This window comes from Gopherus flavomarginatus, chromosome 3, assembly GCF_025201925.1.
Source record: "Gopherus flavomarginatus isolate rGopFla2 chromosome 3, rGopFla2.mat.asm, whole genome shotgun sequence".
NCBI lineage: Eukaryota > Metazoa > Chordata > Testudines > Testudinidae > Gopherus > Gopherus flavomarginatus.
This window is the reverse complement of record NC_066619.1, coordinates 30,305,553-30,323,429: the sequence shown is the minus strand read 5'-3', so window position 1 is coordinate 30,323,429 and position 17,877 is coordinate 30,305,553.

The following is a 17,877-nucleotide window of genomic DNA, read 5'->3' as shown; positions in this document are numbered from 1 at the left end:
CTGCCTTCTCCCCCTGCCCTGGGAGGAGACAATGCCCACAGAATAATGCAATTAAGCATGTGAGGGTTTATTAATCAGAAATTAAACATGAATCTATGAAAGTCACATAAATCCAAATGTCAGGTCTCCAACAGTACAAGTTTGGCCCCAATGGGCTTCTTGCTAGCTAATAGGATTTGGGTCAGAGCCTATAGTGGAAAACATGGGAATGGATGCTCAGTGCTGTTGCTCTAGTTCAGGGATCTCAAACTCGAATCACCACGAGGGCCACATGAGGACTAGTATATTGGCCCAAGGGCCGCATCACTAACACCTTTTCATATAAAGGTACAACAGCCCCGCCCCCGGCCCTATCCCCACTCCACCCCTTCCATGAGGCCCTACCTCCATTCCAATCCCTTCCCCAAAGTCCCCACCCCGCCTCGCCTCTTCTCTGCCTCCTCCCTGGATTATGCAGCTCCCCGCTTCTTCCCCCTCCCTCCTGGAAAGTGCTAAGCCCCGCCAAACAGCTGTTTGGTGGCGGGAAGTGCTTGGAGGTAGGCAGAGGAGTGGGAACGTGGTGTGCTGGGAGGGAGCGGAGCTTGTCAGGTCGCGGGCCATGTGTTTGAGATGCCTGCTCTAGTTGTTGCCAGTATAAACTCCTTTTCACAGAGCTCCTTTTTGTTGAATCCTTTTTTGTTTCATTAATGATGTGGCTGATGCTGTTGATTCCTTGCAGTGTTTAACTGAGGCTCGCCAGAGGCACCTAGAGATCCCAAAACTGCAGGGAAACCTCAGTATTAAGAAGCCTCAGCAGGTTAAACAGGTTGTTGTCTTCACAGTTTTTTGGAGGCTGTGAGGGGCCCTGCTTTGATATTTTCAGGGTCCCTCAATAGTTGTTGACTGTAGGCAGTGGAGTCTGTTTTCAGTTCATCTGTGTTATAAAGGGCACTAAAATATCACACTTCATTGTGTTCTGCATAGGAGTTTCTGTTTCACAGATGTTTCTGTTTTACCAGGTAATCCTATTAACTGGTTTGATGCTGAAGAAAAGGTAGGGAATTGCACATAACTGTAAACTCTGAGTTGTCCTTAAGTATCTTCTTTAGATTTCCAGAAAATTATGGTGCTACAATCGCTGAAACAGGTAGTGGCCACAGAGGAATCAGACGTTTACTAGAACTGAACCAAGGGATCCCTGAGTGGGCACACGCAGTTATTATTTATATTGTTATCACAATATATAGAGGCTCAACCTGGTTGGGGCTCATCGTACTGTACAACTGGCCCTGCCCCTGAAAGCTGACAGCTTAAAAATTCTAGCCAAAATTGCCAACAAGCAGCCCAGATCTGTGACTGGTTTCAGGGTATTGAGGTCTGTATTTGATGCTCTCCATTTCTGCATCCATGCAGCCACATGTCTTGGAAGCAGGTCACCTGGCCCAAGCACAGGGCTGTACAGGCTTACTGCCTTCCTCCTCCAAAGACAGAAAATGTGAAACAGTGGATGCAGTGCCCCGGGAGATTAAGTGTATCTCTTGGAGCTCAGATTTCATAGAATTTTTTAGCAGAAGGCCCTGTGCTCATCCATGTGAACTGAATATTGAAGGTTTATATTCACATAACCCACATCAGTTGACCCTTTTAGGGTCCATTCATTTGTAGTATCTGTGGGCATAGGGGAGTCAGATTTGGTTTCTCATTTTGTTTTTTGAGCACCATTCATCCTGGCCGGTGATGATGTACATGTGGGTGGTGTTTGTTTGCATTGGTTGGGTTTTGCATGTTTTCTTTTGCCTTTTTTAACCATGTACACAAAATAAAAATAGTATGCAGGAAGCTGATTGCATGCATATTAAATCTGAATATAGAGAGAGATAGCAGGAGGAAAACACCACCAGTGTATCAACCTTTCTGGATTTTGAGGATGGCAAGATACTATATAATAAGCAATGTGGGGCAAACCATACTCTCATTTTTACCTATGCAACCCCCTCTGAAATCAGTGGGATGTCTGTTGTTCAGGTGGAATTGAAAAAAGCAGGAAATCATCATAGTATCTTGTGGGCGTTCCCTCTCTCCATTAAATGAATTTCAATGTCCAATACTGGACATAAACTATTGCTACCTACAAAATGATTACTGGGTTTGCCTAAACAGTCACAATAGTACCAGTTTGCTTGGTAAGGAACTTAGTGTATGAAATGCATGACTATTGCCTTGTAAAGAACTGGAGTTTAAAATGCAATTCTCTCTATTCCCTGCTGAGGCATGTTTGGAAGTACCCTACTTAGCTATTTGATGTGAATGTTACATTACAGAGTCTAGAAAAGCCTGTTTTTGTAGCCCTACCAGCCATGATCTGGCATGCAGTATTTTTCCTTTTAAGGGCATCTGTTTTAATAGTGTTGTTGTTGGATAGGTTCGTTCAAGCCTTTCCTGGGGTATCTCTTACTATTCACATAGATCATGATCAGTTTGCATGGTAAAATATCATCTGTCTCTTCTCTATTTGGACAAAGGGACGATGCTTTCCTGTCTTGTGGCATTCTGAAGGGTTTGGCGAAAACCCAAGAGTAAGAGATTCACAGCAGATTAAACAAGTTCTCTTACTTCCTGAATCAGAAGTAAGAGCAGTCTCAGTAGGTTCCAAACTACACACAACTATGGCACTGTTGCAGCTGGCATATGTAGAAATCAGCTGATTAGGCTATTTGTTTCTTTAAGGAAATATTCCAAATGTTAAGAAATAATAAATTCCTTCTTATCCTTATTCCAAGATTAGTTGGAACAATCTGTCTTTGTTGAAGGTTGTTAACTTCCATCAACACAGCCTAGGCTAGTGAAATTTACCAAACAAATTAATTTTGCTTTTTCTCTATTAAAGCACTATCTGTAGAGTTTCCTAAGGTTGTGGTATGTAATATACTGCATGTTGTTTAATCAAAATTGGCTGTTGCCATAGTTGATAGGTGCAATATAACTATACGTTGTAATGATGTAGGCATTAGATCAAGGTACAGTATATGCAGTGGTCACATTTAAAAAAAAATCTACTTTTAACCACAATTACACCAGGCAGTAACTGTGGTTAAATGTTAAAATGTTAATGGCACTGACAGTAGATGCAGTAGAGCAGGAGTGGCCAACCTGTGGCTCTGGAGCCACATGCGGCTCTTCAGAAGTTAATATGCAGCTCCTTGTATAGGCACTGACTCCGGCGGGGTGGAGCTACAGGTGCCAACTTTCCAATGTGCCAGGGGATGGTGGTGATGATGAAAATGTCTCACTGCTCAACCCCTGGCTCTTCCACAGGCCCTGCTCCCACTCCACCCCTTCCCACCCCCTCCCCTGAGCCTGCCATGCCCTTGCTCCTCCCACCCCAGCCTGCTGCATGCCACAAAACAGCTGATTGGGAGGTGTGGGGAGTGAGGGGGAGATTCTGATCAGCAGGGCTGCAGGTGGGTGGGAGGCACTGGGAGCAGGGGGGTGGGGAGGAGCCGATAGAGAGGCTGCTGACATATTACTGTGGCTCTTTGGCAATGTACATTGGTAAATTCTGGCACCTTCTCAGGCTCAGGTTGGCCACCCCTGCAATAGAGCTTAACTGGAAGAATTACTGCAACAATTTCCTACCTATAAATTTTACCTTATATAAGATTTTTATATATAGTTTGTATAAAATCTGTGGCTCTTGGATTTTCTCTATGTAGTTTCTCAGCCTCGCTGATAGGCTGTTCAGTATCTGGCATGGCACTGAAAAACTTTGGTCCTTTATTCAGTTGTATGGCAGCAGGTTCCCATAGACATCATACCCCTAAAAAAGGAGGGCACTGGAAATTAGAGTATCAAAAAACAATGAAATGTGCTGTCTTTTCATATGGATCTGCTCATTGTGTTATACCACCATAGTTTCTCTATTAAATGAGCAGAGACAAGTTCCTAATTCTACTGAGATACTTTTATCATAATGAAAAGTCTCAGTGTCTTGCTAATTGTTCAAAAATCATTTGATTTTCAAGATCAATTCAGGAATTTACCTTCTGAATCTTGTCAACTGAAATTAAGATATGCTCCTAGCTAAATCACATTTATGGAAATATTTTCATGCTGTACAAAAGGGGAGCAGCCCTGGTTCATTCCTTTGCTGCAGCTGCTTTATCCTGTTCCCAGAAGTGCAAAGTAGCTAGAAAGCTAGCTCAATCTGCTCAATCAGAATCCCCAGGGACTGGTTCTAGCCCCCTCAACTCACATTGGCTGGCACCATGGCTAAACTGCTGCAATTCTCCAGTGACTTCATAACTGTTGGAAAGTTACTATAGGCAGCCAGGTGTAATTTACACCAGCCCACAGGCCAGCCAAGGACTGGGGAGCTGCAAAGGTGGCACAAAGCCACTGCTCTCTCCCGCTCATCCCTCCTTACCTCTGGGTCTACTCTGCAAGCAGCTTGTCCAGAGCAGAGACTATGATCTAATGCTGAATTTAAATATGTTAACAAATTCTGCAAGAAGAATTTGGGCTTTACTGGGTTAATATACTGAAAAAGGTTTAACTGGATTGCACTAGCTGCACCTCATCTCCACTGGAAAAAAATGTGTGGGATTGTATTCTTGGCTTGCTAGAGTCTTTATTTATAGGCTTTTTTAATATGTAGGGTAATTCTATTATTTTAACTCAACAGCATCTTAAAACAATTGGATGGGGTGGGGGTGGCGAAGAAATGAGTTACTGAGCCAAATTAGTTTATAGCATTTCTCCACTGACCTCCAGGGGAGTTACACCAGAGATGAATTTGGTTCATTGTGATGACTGAATTTGCAGGGATTTAAATTTGCATTTACTGAAATGCTCTTGATACAGATTGATTTTCTTTTATCAGTGTTGTTGCTTTGCCTGTTTTGAAACAAGTCCAACTGCTGTAATAAATGGAAAGACAGGTTGTCTAGTTTCATTGTAGCGGCATTGTATGCTCCTATCTACTTGGCTGAACAGATATTTTGTAACTTGTACTTATATCAGTACTCCAAAGACAATCATAATAGTGAATGCTGTTGTCACAAACTGTTTGTTAGAGAACCACCACCATGATTTCTACCAGCAATGAAAGGTCCTATAATTAAAGAGCAGGTGCTTTACAAAATGCATGCACAAATAGGGACATAGAGAAACTAGTGAAACTCTAGTATCAGAGGGGTAGCTGTATTAGTCTGGATCTGTAAAAGCAGCAAAGAGTCCTGTGGCACCTTATAGACTAACAGACGTATTGGAGCATGAGCTTTCATGGGTAAATACCCACTTCGTCGTATACATGTAGTGGAAATTTCCAGGAGCAGGTATATATATGCAAGCAAGAAGCAGGCTAGAGATAACAAGGTTAGTTCAATCAGGGAGGATGAGACCCTATTCTGGCACTTGAGGTGTGAAAACCAAGGGAGGAGAAACCGCTTTTGTAGTTGGCTAGCTATTCAGTCTTTGTTTAATCCTGAGCTGATGGTGTCAAATTTGCAGATGAACTAGTGAGACTCTGATATTAAAAATAGATTGATAGTTCAGTTTTATCTTGCTTCATTAATTAACATCCATGATAAGAGCAAAGGAGCAACCCGTATTTAGGAGCAGGACTTGAACGAAACCAGTTATTTCCAATGTGCTATTCAGGGGAACCAGTGAGACCTGAACTGCACGAAACAGTAGATTTTCAAACTGTCACAGAATGTTCAATATAAAGTCTAATGAAGCACACTTACAATATCAACATTTTGTCTATGTGAATCTATAATGACAGAGGACTAAGACCTCACCAGACATCAGTGAAAACTGCCGTGGCAGCTCTTCAGATGACTTGTGTTGGGATACATCATGCTGGAGACTCAGACCCAAATTCTCAGCTGTGCAAGGGAGCCAGCGCAGGTCCCTGATTCTTGGGCTGGCTGTACATTGACTCTAGTTTAGAGCTGGTCTTCTCTAAAATATGTCAGCTGGTTATGGCCCCTATCCATGCCCTTTGGCCACATCCCTTCTTTACTCTCTCTGTTCTCAGTACACCTCCTATGCCAGGGTATGCAGACAGGGTGGTGTAGAACATGGCTATGCCTGCTGGGACTTCCTGTTCCAGAAGAATGCTCAGCTAGGGAGATCTGGTGGTGCTGTGGTTCTTTGCACCATTGTAGCAGTGCAAAGGGGACAGAGTGAGCCAGATAGTCTGAACTTTAGTTTTTCTGCAAAAAGAACTAAATATGTAAGAAAAGTAAACTTCAAGGGGAAACAAATATGACCTTCCAGTTTTTTCTTAACTTTTTGAAATTGTCAATACTTTTAAAATGTCAAATGTGTAGAAATGGCACTTGTGTAGAATTTGTCTAACTGAAACCTGAAAGCAGTTTATCGTGACATGCAATATAACAATTGTTCAGCAATTCACAGTTATTGACACAAGAGGCTAGGCAATACATTACCATTGAGTTGGCACTGCCCAAACCTTTGACTTGCATTCAGAACTAAACATAATCCTGCATTCTGGAGTCTAGAAATGACTTCAACTCTTTTTATAGTGTTGTACTAATTTTTTATGACCTTATTTGCATCTTTTGGATCTATACAAATCCTTCATTTGTTTGGTTTTATTGTAGCGACTATAGTGCTAACCCTGGCAGCTGGCTTCTGTGTTTGCTCAATAACACTGAATTTTGCCAGCTTTTAACTTATTTCTGAGTGAATGGGACTGTACCTGGTGTATGTATTTTTGGTGTCACACTGACCAAAGACATAAGAACAGATTTAAAAATTTTATTAAAGTAAATGTTTGAAATGAAATATACACAGGTTGAGAGGGAAGATACTGTACATCTGGGGTCAGGCTTGGGTTATGGGGGGTTACAGATATCGTTTGCAAGGAGAAAAGATACATACATATCGCATAACCGGCATAGACCCAGATTGGGGTGCAAGGGTTTTTAAAGTGTCAGTGGATAAGTGGGCTTGGGTACGCCACCCATGGAATGAATAAGGAGTCCAAGTCAGTATCGGTGGAGCAGATAGGTACATGGGTGGGGTGCGTCCCATAACCTTACTGCATCCGAATCTGTTAAACACTTGATCACATCTTTACATAATTAGTTTTGCATCTTGTTAAGTAGCCAAGTCATACACCCATTTTTGTCATATGCATTTGTAGATGGATCTTCAGTTTAGCACACATGCAACTTCCTATTCACAGTTTCAAACTCTTCTGAAGGGTATTTGTCATTATCTAGACCAGTGGTTCTCAACCAGGGGTCCGGGGCCTTCTAGGTGGCCACGAGCAGGTTTCAGGGGGCCCACCAAGCATGGGTGGCATTAGACTCGCTAGGGCCCAGGGCAGAAAGCAGAAGTCCCACCACACTTAGCTTCACAGTACCCCCTATTATGTGAGGGGTCCCAGGCAATTGCTTTCCTTGCTACCCCCTAACACTGGCCCTGGTTTTTATATGCAGAAAAACAGTTGCTGTGGCACACTTGGGCCATGGAGTTTTTTATAGCATGTTGAGGGAGCCTCAAAAAGAAAAGCTTGAGAACCTCTGATCTAGACATCTCATGATGGCTTTGCTAGATGGACTTGTTTGAGCTAGTTTAAACAAACTTAGTTTTTTAATTTTAACATCAAATGATTGTTATTCATTTTGTATGCGCTTGCTCTGATTACTTTGCACTCAGTTTTATTGTCTATTTTGGGACTCACATTTTGTTAATTTATTTGTGCCACAAACCAATCTGTCGTGGAACCTTGTAAATTTATTAACAGACTCTAACAAAACTAACTCTGCTTTTGCATCATCATCAGAACTTTGTCCAGCAGCAGTATACATGTGAATGTCTTTTGATTTTGTGTTTCTGCAATTTGTATTGAATGGGGCACATTTATGCAAAATAGCTGTTTTTATTGTATCATGACACTGCAAATCATGTACTGGATACATTTGTGCCATGTTATGATTGACCCTGCATTTATTTCAAACAGATCTGGTTTCGGCCATTTGTTTTCTCTTGTATTTTAGCTTCACATCTTTTGGTATGCATTTTTAATTAGATCAACTTCAGTTCTTACACTGCTTGTCAACCACTTAATTTAGCAAGCACAATTTTTACTAGTCCTGCAAATATCCACTGTTCTTTAAAAGTAACCTCAATTTCTTGTTATACTATCAATCTGTTAAATATTCAGATTCACATGACTTATCTTTATTACTTAGATCTGTAATGTAATGGTCAGTGTAACATCCAGCAGTTTATTTTTTATAAGGAAAATTTACCTTCCATAAATATCTTGTGTAGGTCACAGTAGTCTCAAAAATTTTAATGACTTTGTACAGCAGTTTCCAGTCCTTTACATGCTCCCACAGGAATTTATTTGTAGATTTCCAGTGCCTGCAACATGCAGTAGTGTGTAAGATTTCATCCTCTCCTGATTTCTCTGTAATATCAATTTTTTTTGGGGGGGGGGGAGGGGAAATAGGGAAGCTCTGCAATCATTTTCTCCAGTTTTCTACCAAATTGCCTACTAAACCAAAGGGATTCACATGGATTCATTTTCTCCAAGGACTGATGATATGATGTCACAAGAAAACAATATCCTATTAGTTAAATAGTTACTCACTATATACCTCTCAAATATGTTTGTAGCTAAGTGCAGTGCATGACTGTATATTTCAGGCACCCATAAGCCAATGAATCTACCACTGTCCAAACCATGCTTCAAGAATTGAATTTGCTTGTCAAATTCAGGTGGACCTGGAAAAATGGTTTCAGAATGATACAGTTCTAGTTCTTTCAGGACTAGATAAAATGTTATACATTTTTCTAGAAATAAATGGCACGTAGAGTACAGGTGCTACACTCTCAGCTAGCATAGGTACAAATAGCAATGAAGAAGGAAGGACACTGCTTGGGTGAGTAGAATATAGACACATCAGAATCTTAAGAAATATACCCCCCCACAATTCTCTATATGTTTGAGCAGTGCATCCCATTTCTACAGTACCATTTTTATCAATAGTGTCCCACTGTCAGAGCCCTTTCCTCTATGCAGTGGGGAAAGGCTCTAGTAGGCAGAGGGCAGCAGGGAGCTGACAGAGCTTTTCCTCACTGCAGTTAAGCATAGAGAAAGCATGTGATTTGAGTCTTCCTGTAAGGTAAAGCAGTGCTGCTATATGGACAATACTTGTGTAACTAACTCTCTATGGATTTGTGACAGAATTACTCTGGAGGGCAATTTTATGAACGTGTACCACTGTAGGCACTTTGACATACTGCTGTCTTTGACAAATTTCCCTTAGTAGTGTAACTGAGTTAGCTTTATGCCACATAATATAAACTCTTCAGTTAAGGTTTGATTACGTGCGATAACTAGTAAGTGTAATGATTAACCTAAAGCATCTCTAAAATAGTTACCTTACTCACATTAACTGTAGCTAGTGACTTCTATTTGGCCTCAGAGTTTCATAATTCAGCTACTATTCACTCGCAAAGGTTGTTAAATGTGAATAATGTTTGACTTTCATGCTACTAATGTCACAGTAGCTGGTCATAGTTTAAACGTGATCCTATTTTCCTTTTCTTAAAATGGGGTACATGTTCCAGAGAATTATTGAGATTGGTCTGTAGTATATAGTCATTGATTTATCTAGTAGAACCTCATACGGTGGCTGGCTAGCAGTAGCATTTACTGTTTGGGGATTTTTACAATTACCAATTCAGCCTCACAACACTCCTCTGAAGAATTAAATATTATCTCTGTTATATTTGTGGGAAACAGATGCAAAGCAAGGTTAAGAACTTGCCCAAGGGCACAAAGTCAGGCCATTATAGAGCTGCAGTTGAACTGGAGTTCCTGTGTCACAGACTCTCATGTGCTTTATTCAATAGATCGCAATGCCCCTCTTCAGTACTCCATGGTGCTGTGCCCATATTATGCATTCATTGAATGCTGGTGCAATACTTAGTTTGCATAAGGGAAACTGAGAAAACAGCAGGAGCAGAACTGAGACAAGAGCTTGTTGACATGGGGAACCAATTAATCCAGATATCCTTCATCATAGAGTTTAAGGCCAGAAGGGACTACCAGATCATCTTGTCTAACCTCCTGTATACCACCTCACCAACACCCCCAACAACCACACACACAGCCCAAAACCCACAATTAAATCAAAGTATTATAGCCCCTAGGAGACTGGACTGTTATATGTCACAAAACTGAGGAGAGCGAGAAAAAGAGAGAGATCACTTGCTAGAGTAGCAGTTTGGTAAAGAGTAGGCAGTAGTGGAAGATACAGCTAAAATTTATTTGGGTTAAGAACCAGTAGGGGTGACAGCCCAAGCTTGTTAGATGTAGGGCATCTGGGGGCAAGGAATAGTAGACAGTGGTGAAAAGGTCACATATTTGCTTAGGGCTAACTTTTGATGGGAGAGCAAGTTGGGGTCAGGTTCAATAGAGCGGGAATGACTCTGTAGCTCAGTTCAGGTTGCCAACTTTCTAATTGCACAAAACCTAACATACCTTCCATGCCCCTTCTCTGAGGCCCTACCCCCACTCGCTCCATCCCTCCATCACTCGCTCTACCCTACCCCCACTCACTTTAACTGGGCTGGGGCAGGGGTTGGGGAGAGGGCTGTGGCAGGGGTGCAGGCTCTGGGATGGGGCTGGGGTTGAGGGGTTTGGGGTGCACGGTTCCCAGCCAATGGAAGCCGGGGAGCATCCCTGACTGCCCATGTGGCTAGGGGCGCAAAGACCTGGCAGCCGCTTCCAGGACCCATGTGGACCTTGGGCAGGCAGAGAGCCTGCCTTAGCCCTCGGCCCTCCTGCACCACCGACCGGACTTTTAACGGCCTGGTTGGCATGCCAGGGTCCCTTTTCGACCAGGCGTTCCAGTCAAAAACTGGACACCTGGCAGCCCTAAGCCCAGTGGTTAGAGCCACCACCTGGGAGGTCGGGGGAGACCTTGGGTCCAGACCCCTGCACCAACCATTCTTTCACTATTTATTCACAACAGAACAGTTTCAATGGGAGAGGCTCAGGAAGCCCCACATCAGAATATCCCATAGCTGAGGGGCTAGAGAACTCTCCTGAAACGTGGGAGTCCCCTGCTGAAATATTTTTCCCCCTCTGATAGAGATAGGGGAATTAAATCCAGTGTCCCACATCACAGGCAAGTGCTCTAACCACTGGGTCAAAAATTACAAGGTGGGCAACTCCTCCTTCAACCAGATACTTGAAAGGGACCCAATCCAGCAGGTCCTTCAAAGCACACTTACAGGATGAGGCCTCACACGCAGTTTAGGCAGCCAAATGCCTGTCTTCCTTCTGGTTCATGGATTGTTCTGGGGCTTAGTCAGGAGATAGGCATCTGGACTACTAGAGAGAGGCAGCAGTGTACATGCCAAGAGGCTGAAACACAGGCCCTCAGGGAACTTTTACTCTGAAAAACGTGAGTTTTGTGGGTTGCAGTGGAGCCAAAACTGGGACGTAGATGCCTAAAATAGAGTTGTATATATGCATCTAAGAGTGAACTAGAACTCTATTAACTAAGGGCTTGCTCCTGAGACATTCTGAGCACTCTTGTGAGGTGCTTCTGCTGCAGGCTTCAGTGGGAGTTGAGGGAGCTCATCAACTTGCAGGATAGAGGCCACAGTACACAGGAGTACTCTGAGAAATCATGATTAGTTAATGGACCTAATCATAACATGCCAAATTGCTTACAACCTAACTGGTTTTGAGGAAAGTGAAAGAAAAATCAAAATATCTGCTAAACTGAGCCCATTCCTCTCATTTTTCACATTTGTAAACTTTTTTAAAGCCCATACTGAATTTTACTATGTTTTAAAAATATTGCTCCTAAACTGAGGGTTTGTATTCTAACTTTAATGCTTGGGCAGACCTTTGATCTATGGTATAGGGTGGGTTATAATATCAAAACTAGTAAACTTTAATTACTGAGTTATACTGGTGGCATCCACTTAGCTGATGCTGTGTAAGGGTGTGAGCTTATGTTTATACTAGTTGATTGGCTTCACTTGTTGCTGTTACAGATTAAACAGTTTTATGCATTTGTTCAAAGTTTCAAACAGAGCATTTGAAAATAAACAAAAAAGCTAAGAAGAGAGAGTTCATTTGAAGTCCAGTATTGCCAGATGAAGTGATGAAATGTGACTTATTTTTATTCTGAGAAAAGTAAAGTCCCTATTCTTAAGCAACTTAGCTTGATATATTTTTTGCATGAGTGAAAGAGCCATACTTACTAGCTCTTGTGTAAATCAATGTTCTGCTAGTAATATATAGAAGTTTAAGTTCCACCTTGTCAGGGACATAGGATGAAGGACATTTTTTTTCATGCCACACTGACTTCAACAAGATTTCACAGGGTGTAAAAAATGGTTACTTTGAGATGTGTTGAACACATATACATTCCACTGCAGGTATATGTGTGCCCAGTGCACTTGAATCAGAGATTTTTAGCAATATCACTAGGGAGCACATGCACCCCTGCTCTCCTTGTGCTGTCAGGTGATGGCATAAAACAGACACGTCCACTGCTTCTCTCTCTTCTCCTTCACATCTCTGTATATAATGTCAGAAGTAACAGGGAAGGTGGGAGAGCCAGGGAACATATATGTGCACAACACATCTCAAAGAACAACTCCCCCCCACCTTCCAGTGATTGTGCATATATACATGCCTTTACAGGTGACTTACCAGCAGTTCCCTTCCCTTACAGGTGGAGGGACTTTGGATCATGTGACACTGACTTGCCAAAGTTGGCATAATCACAAGAGCCTTGAGTGATGGCATAATGACTGGAAAAGCTATGTAGAAATGACCATTTGGCTGCTATTAGGATATTGCTCAGAAAGGTTGATGAAGTAGACTGATCCCTCGTGGAGCGAGACATTATTCTCAGCGGAGGACATACTTTTAGCAAGATGGTAGCAGAGTGTAATGAAGTCAGAAATCCAGTGTGAGATTTGCTGAACTGATACTGATTGACCCTTAATTCTTTCAGTGTATGCTACAAAAAGCCTGGAAGAAGTTCTGAAGGAACTAGCATGGTCTGGATAGTACACAAAAATCTATGAACATCCAAGGTATGAAGTTTTTCTTTAGCTTTGGAAGAATGTAGTTTAAGGAAAAATACCAGAAGATTAATAGTTTGGTTCAGATGGAAATCTGACACTAATTTAGGCATAAACTTAGGGTTTGGTCTAAGGGAAACCTTGTCTTTATGGAAGACTGTGAAAGGAGGGTCAGCCAGGAGAGCTTGAAGTCCTGAAGCCCTCCTTGAGGAAGTCACTGCCCCAGAAATGCTGTCTTCATAGACAATAAAGGTAGAGAAGTTGTAGCAATGGGTTCACAGGTGGAGATGTCAGGATACCAATGAAGTGATTGGTGTTGGCCTAACAGGTTGGAGAGTTGGTGATGGTGCTGAGTACACCAGTAGTGCCGATGACTCTAAATGATCCTATGGTATGGAGGGAGCCCATGATGCTGATCATGTTGATAGAGCTGAAAACACTGGAGGTCCCTTAAATGAAGCCAACTGCAGTGAAGGAGAGTCTGAGAGGGGAAGGCAGAGAATATACATTGCCAACAAGAGCACTTGTGGAGTAAAGGACACCACAACAGGTAAGTTCATTGGTGCCAGTGGAGCTGAAATAGACTGGATCAGCTGGAAAGGAGACGAGGGACCCACTAAGGGTGAAGATACTGGTCTCAAAAGCGCGAAGGGAGCCAGAGTTGATGGTGCTGCCTCAGACAGAGCTGGTGAATGTTTAGATTTGTGATGTCTCAAACTGGTATCTGAAGATTACTAGAAGATTTTTTAGGAGATGTCCAAGACTTCACAGACTTGCTATCACTGGAAAGCTTGGAGTGCTTCAAAGAGGCTGATGATGAGGGTAATGACTGACATTGCTTACCAGCTGTGTGCCTCAAATGAGGGGCAGCTGGAGGACACTTCTCATCAGTTCTGAATCTGCTGCTTCATGGTCAGGCTCAGTCCTGATGCAGGATGCATCACTTCTTTTATGAAGTGAACTTTGAGGTGGACATCCCTCTGTTTTTTAGTCCTGGTGGGGAAAAAGGTACAAATAGAGCATTATCCTTCACATGGCCCTCAGCAAGACAAACCAAGCAGCTCTTATGCCTATCTGTGACAGGGATAGCAGCCTTGCCTGTGGCACACTGCTTAAAGCCCAGGGATTTTTTCATAATATCCTCCAGGTAACTACTAAAACCATAAGTAACTACACTGCACTAAATATGATAATTGTGTAGACTAAGGAGTTTTGAAATACTGGCTAACCGAAGCAAATGTTATCAGGAGCACCAACTCTCACTATGCACTGTGAGAAAAATGAAGAGGAGGCTGCAGACCACTCCGTTTACATACCTTTGCCACGGAACATGAGGAGACAGGGGTGCATGCACAATGTAATGGTGCTGCTGGCAAAAGTCTCCAACTTGAGTGCATTGGGCTTACATACACCTGCAGTGGAATATGTATGTGCACAATCACTGGAAGAAGAACTAGCAGGATCCAGTTTCCATTGAAGGCAGAGGGAAGATGTGATTTTGGATCAGGCCCTTAGTGTCTGGGTCTTTTCTTAATGGAATGTTTTTCTAAACTTCAATGCACAATTTGTACTGAAATTGTACTGAATTTGGATTGCCACTATGCAATCAATGTACAATTCTAGTCAGAGACTTTGTCAGCATTTCCAGACATTTTGACCTCTTTAGAGGTGGAGACATGGAAAGCACCTGGAAATTCCTGTGGAACTACTGATATCTCCTAGGCTGTCACATTATCAATACTGAAGTTTGCAGTGTAGAATGAGATCAAAATCAAGAGTAGCTGTAGAAGTGGGGAAGAAAAATGACTACTTTAAATATTTTAGTTTACGCAGAACTTAAATTTTGCTATTTCTACTGCCAAAGAATGATAAATTATGTTGTTTGACTCTTTCCTATCCTATAGACATCCAGATTTTTAGAACTATGCACAAAAATACATCTGGCGTGTGTTTGTGAAATTACCATAAGTATGTGCGTATCTGCAATATTGTACATGCAAATGACCAGTTACCTATTTAGCTGGACATTTGAACTTGTATGTTTAAAAATGTGGTCCTAATATTCTTTGCACTACTTGTAGCCGCCTGAATTTATTTTTGCCTGTTGTCTGAAAAATGCCAGCATGGTGTATGATTAAAATGTTGATGCTGGTTAACACTGTGATATCAAGCTTCTCCGCTAACTGTTTTTTATAATTCAGTTTTTCTTATGAGCCTCTCTTTATACCTGACAGGAAACAATTAAGTTCTGCCCACCTACTTTTTAATGCAGAAATATAGGCTTATTAGGCGAAATTCACCCCTGTACAGAAGACCACCACAAAGCCCGAGACACAAGTTAAATCTCACTGAAGTCCCGTTGAGGATGAAGTCTTAATAGTCCGCATGGTAGCTGCAGTAGGGAGGAATTTTACCTACGATGTATATGGTGCTTTGCAGAATAGGTGACAGTGAATTCTGTGCCTTCCACTTACAATGTAGTTTTACATAATTTCTCAAGTGGTATTTGAAATAGGAAAACAATAGCTAAATCTTTCAAAGATTTCTCACATCCAGCAACACTTCAAAGGAGTCAGATCACTTACTTTTTACTCTTCTAAGTGGAGATATTACTAGTCACTGGCTTCACAATAGAAAGCATTCTTTAATACAGCCTTTAGTAAAGAGCTTTTCATGCTGCAGTGGGTGTGCTGGCCTGCTGTTTGATTAATAGTGAATAGTGCTTTCAAGAATGAGTTTTAGCTTGTCTTGACAAACTGCATACGGTATGTTCATAGCAAGCATATACACCCATCTCTGTCCATGTGTCTCACAATCAAGACTTGAGTAACAATCACCACAGAGATTTGACCCCATACAAATTCCTCACCTCTCTAATCTGGTGAGTGTGCAGGGGTAAAGAGAGTGTATTAATGTGCAACTAGTAGAGATTGGGCTAAGCCCAGTTTTTCAGTCAATTTGGCCAAGTAACATTTTGCATTAATTTAAACTAAACTTTTTAGAAGTAGGCAAAACATTACATCTTTTAAAACAGTATTACCTAGCTCTGATATAGCACTTTTCATCTACAGCAGGGGAGGGCAAATTACAGCTGGCGGGCTGGATCTGGCCCATTAGGGCTTTCAATCTGGCCTGCGGGATTGCCGGTACTGTGGCACAGCAGGGCTAAGGCAGGCTCCCTGGCCCCATGCCGCTCCCGGAAGTGGCTGGCACCATGTCCCTGTGGCCCCTGGGGAAGGGAGAGGCAGAGGGTTCCATGCACTGCCCTTGCCTGCAGGCACCTCCTTCCACAGTGCCCATTGTCTGGGAATGGGGAACCACACCAATGGGAGGTTCAGGGGTGATACCCATAGGCGAGGGCAGCATGCGGCAGAGCCACCTGCCCCATCCCAGCCCACCCCCAGGAGCCACTGCCGGACATGCTGGCTACTTCCAGGAGTGGTGCGGGGGCACAGCAGGCACGGAGCCTGCCTTAGCCCCGCCGTGCACTGCTGCTGCCCTGGAGCCGCTCGAGGTAAATGGCGCCAGAGCACTCCAAACTCTTCCTGCACCCCAACCCCCTGCCCTGAGCCTCCTGCTATGCCCTGAGCTCTCTCCTGCACTCCGCATCCCTCCCTCCTGCACTCTGCATCCCTTCTGCAAACTCTTGCCCTGAGCCCCTTCCTGTACACCACACCCCCTCCCACACGCTGCACCCCAACCCCCCTGCCCCAGCCCTACATGGCCCTGCATGTAATCTCCCCACCCAGATATGGCCCTCAAGCGAAACAGTTTTCCCACCCGTTTTAGAGGCCCTGGGCATGATTTTCACAGATGCTGAGCACCCACAACTCCTATTAACCATAGTTTCAATTTTGAGTGCTCAGAACTTCTGAAAATCAGACACGTTGATGAAATGTACGTGTAGATTTTAAGTGTCACTTCTGTAACAGCCAGTACAAACAGAGGGAGAAAGACGTGCCCTACATAGTTTTATTTATGTTACAATAATACCTACAGGTCCTGACTGAGCTGATGACCAATTGTGCTAGGTACTATATAGATAACCATGATGGTTGATAATAATTTGCACTACTGTTGTGCTGGGCACTGCACATATACACATAATAAAAGATGCTTCCTGCCCTGAGGAGCTTATGATTTAAATAGATAAGATGGACAAAATGTGGGATAAAGGAATGATGAGCATGTTATAAAGGATAGGTAAGTTGCCTAATTTTTAGTCCTGAGCTTCAGCTACTAAATAATACTACGTATTTGTCATGCTGTCATTTATGTAGTAAACTTCTTAACCTTTAAAAGATGAGATGCTGGGCTTGGAGCTAACTTTTCAAAGGAGAGCACAATACCTTTTGTACTCCCAAGACTCTCTTTAAGTATGAACATTTGACAAATGTATCTCATGTGCCTTTTTTTCCACTTATAATCATCCAGTTTGCACACACATGACGTCATGGGTACAGTAAGCTGCTGGGGTGAAGACCGTCTTTTTGTTCGGTGTTTGTACAGCACCTCACACAGTGGGGTCTTGGTCCATGACTGGGGCCAGGAGGTGCTCCAGTAATACAAACAATAAACAACATTCACTTTATACTCCTTTAAAAATTGACTCATTAGGTCAAAATTATTCTATTTACATCTACATATAGTTCAATAAAGCATGCTGAGAAGTCTTTGGTTTCCAGTGGTTTGGAACTGGAACCAAGTGGGTGACACTGTTCAGAACAGTGGTGTAATGAAAAATCTGTGAGGGGATTTTCTACTTTCATGTGCACTAACCTCCATCATATTATTTGC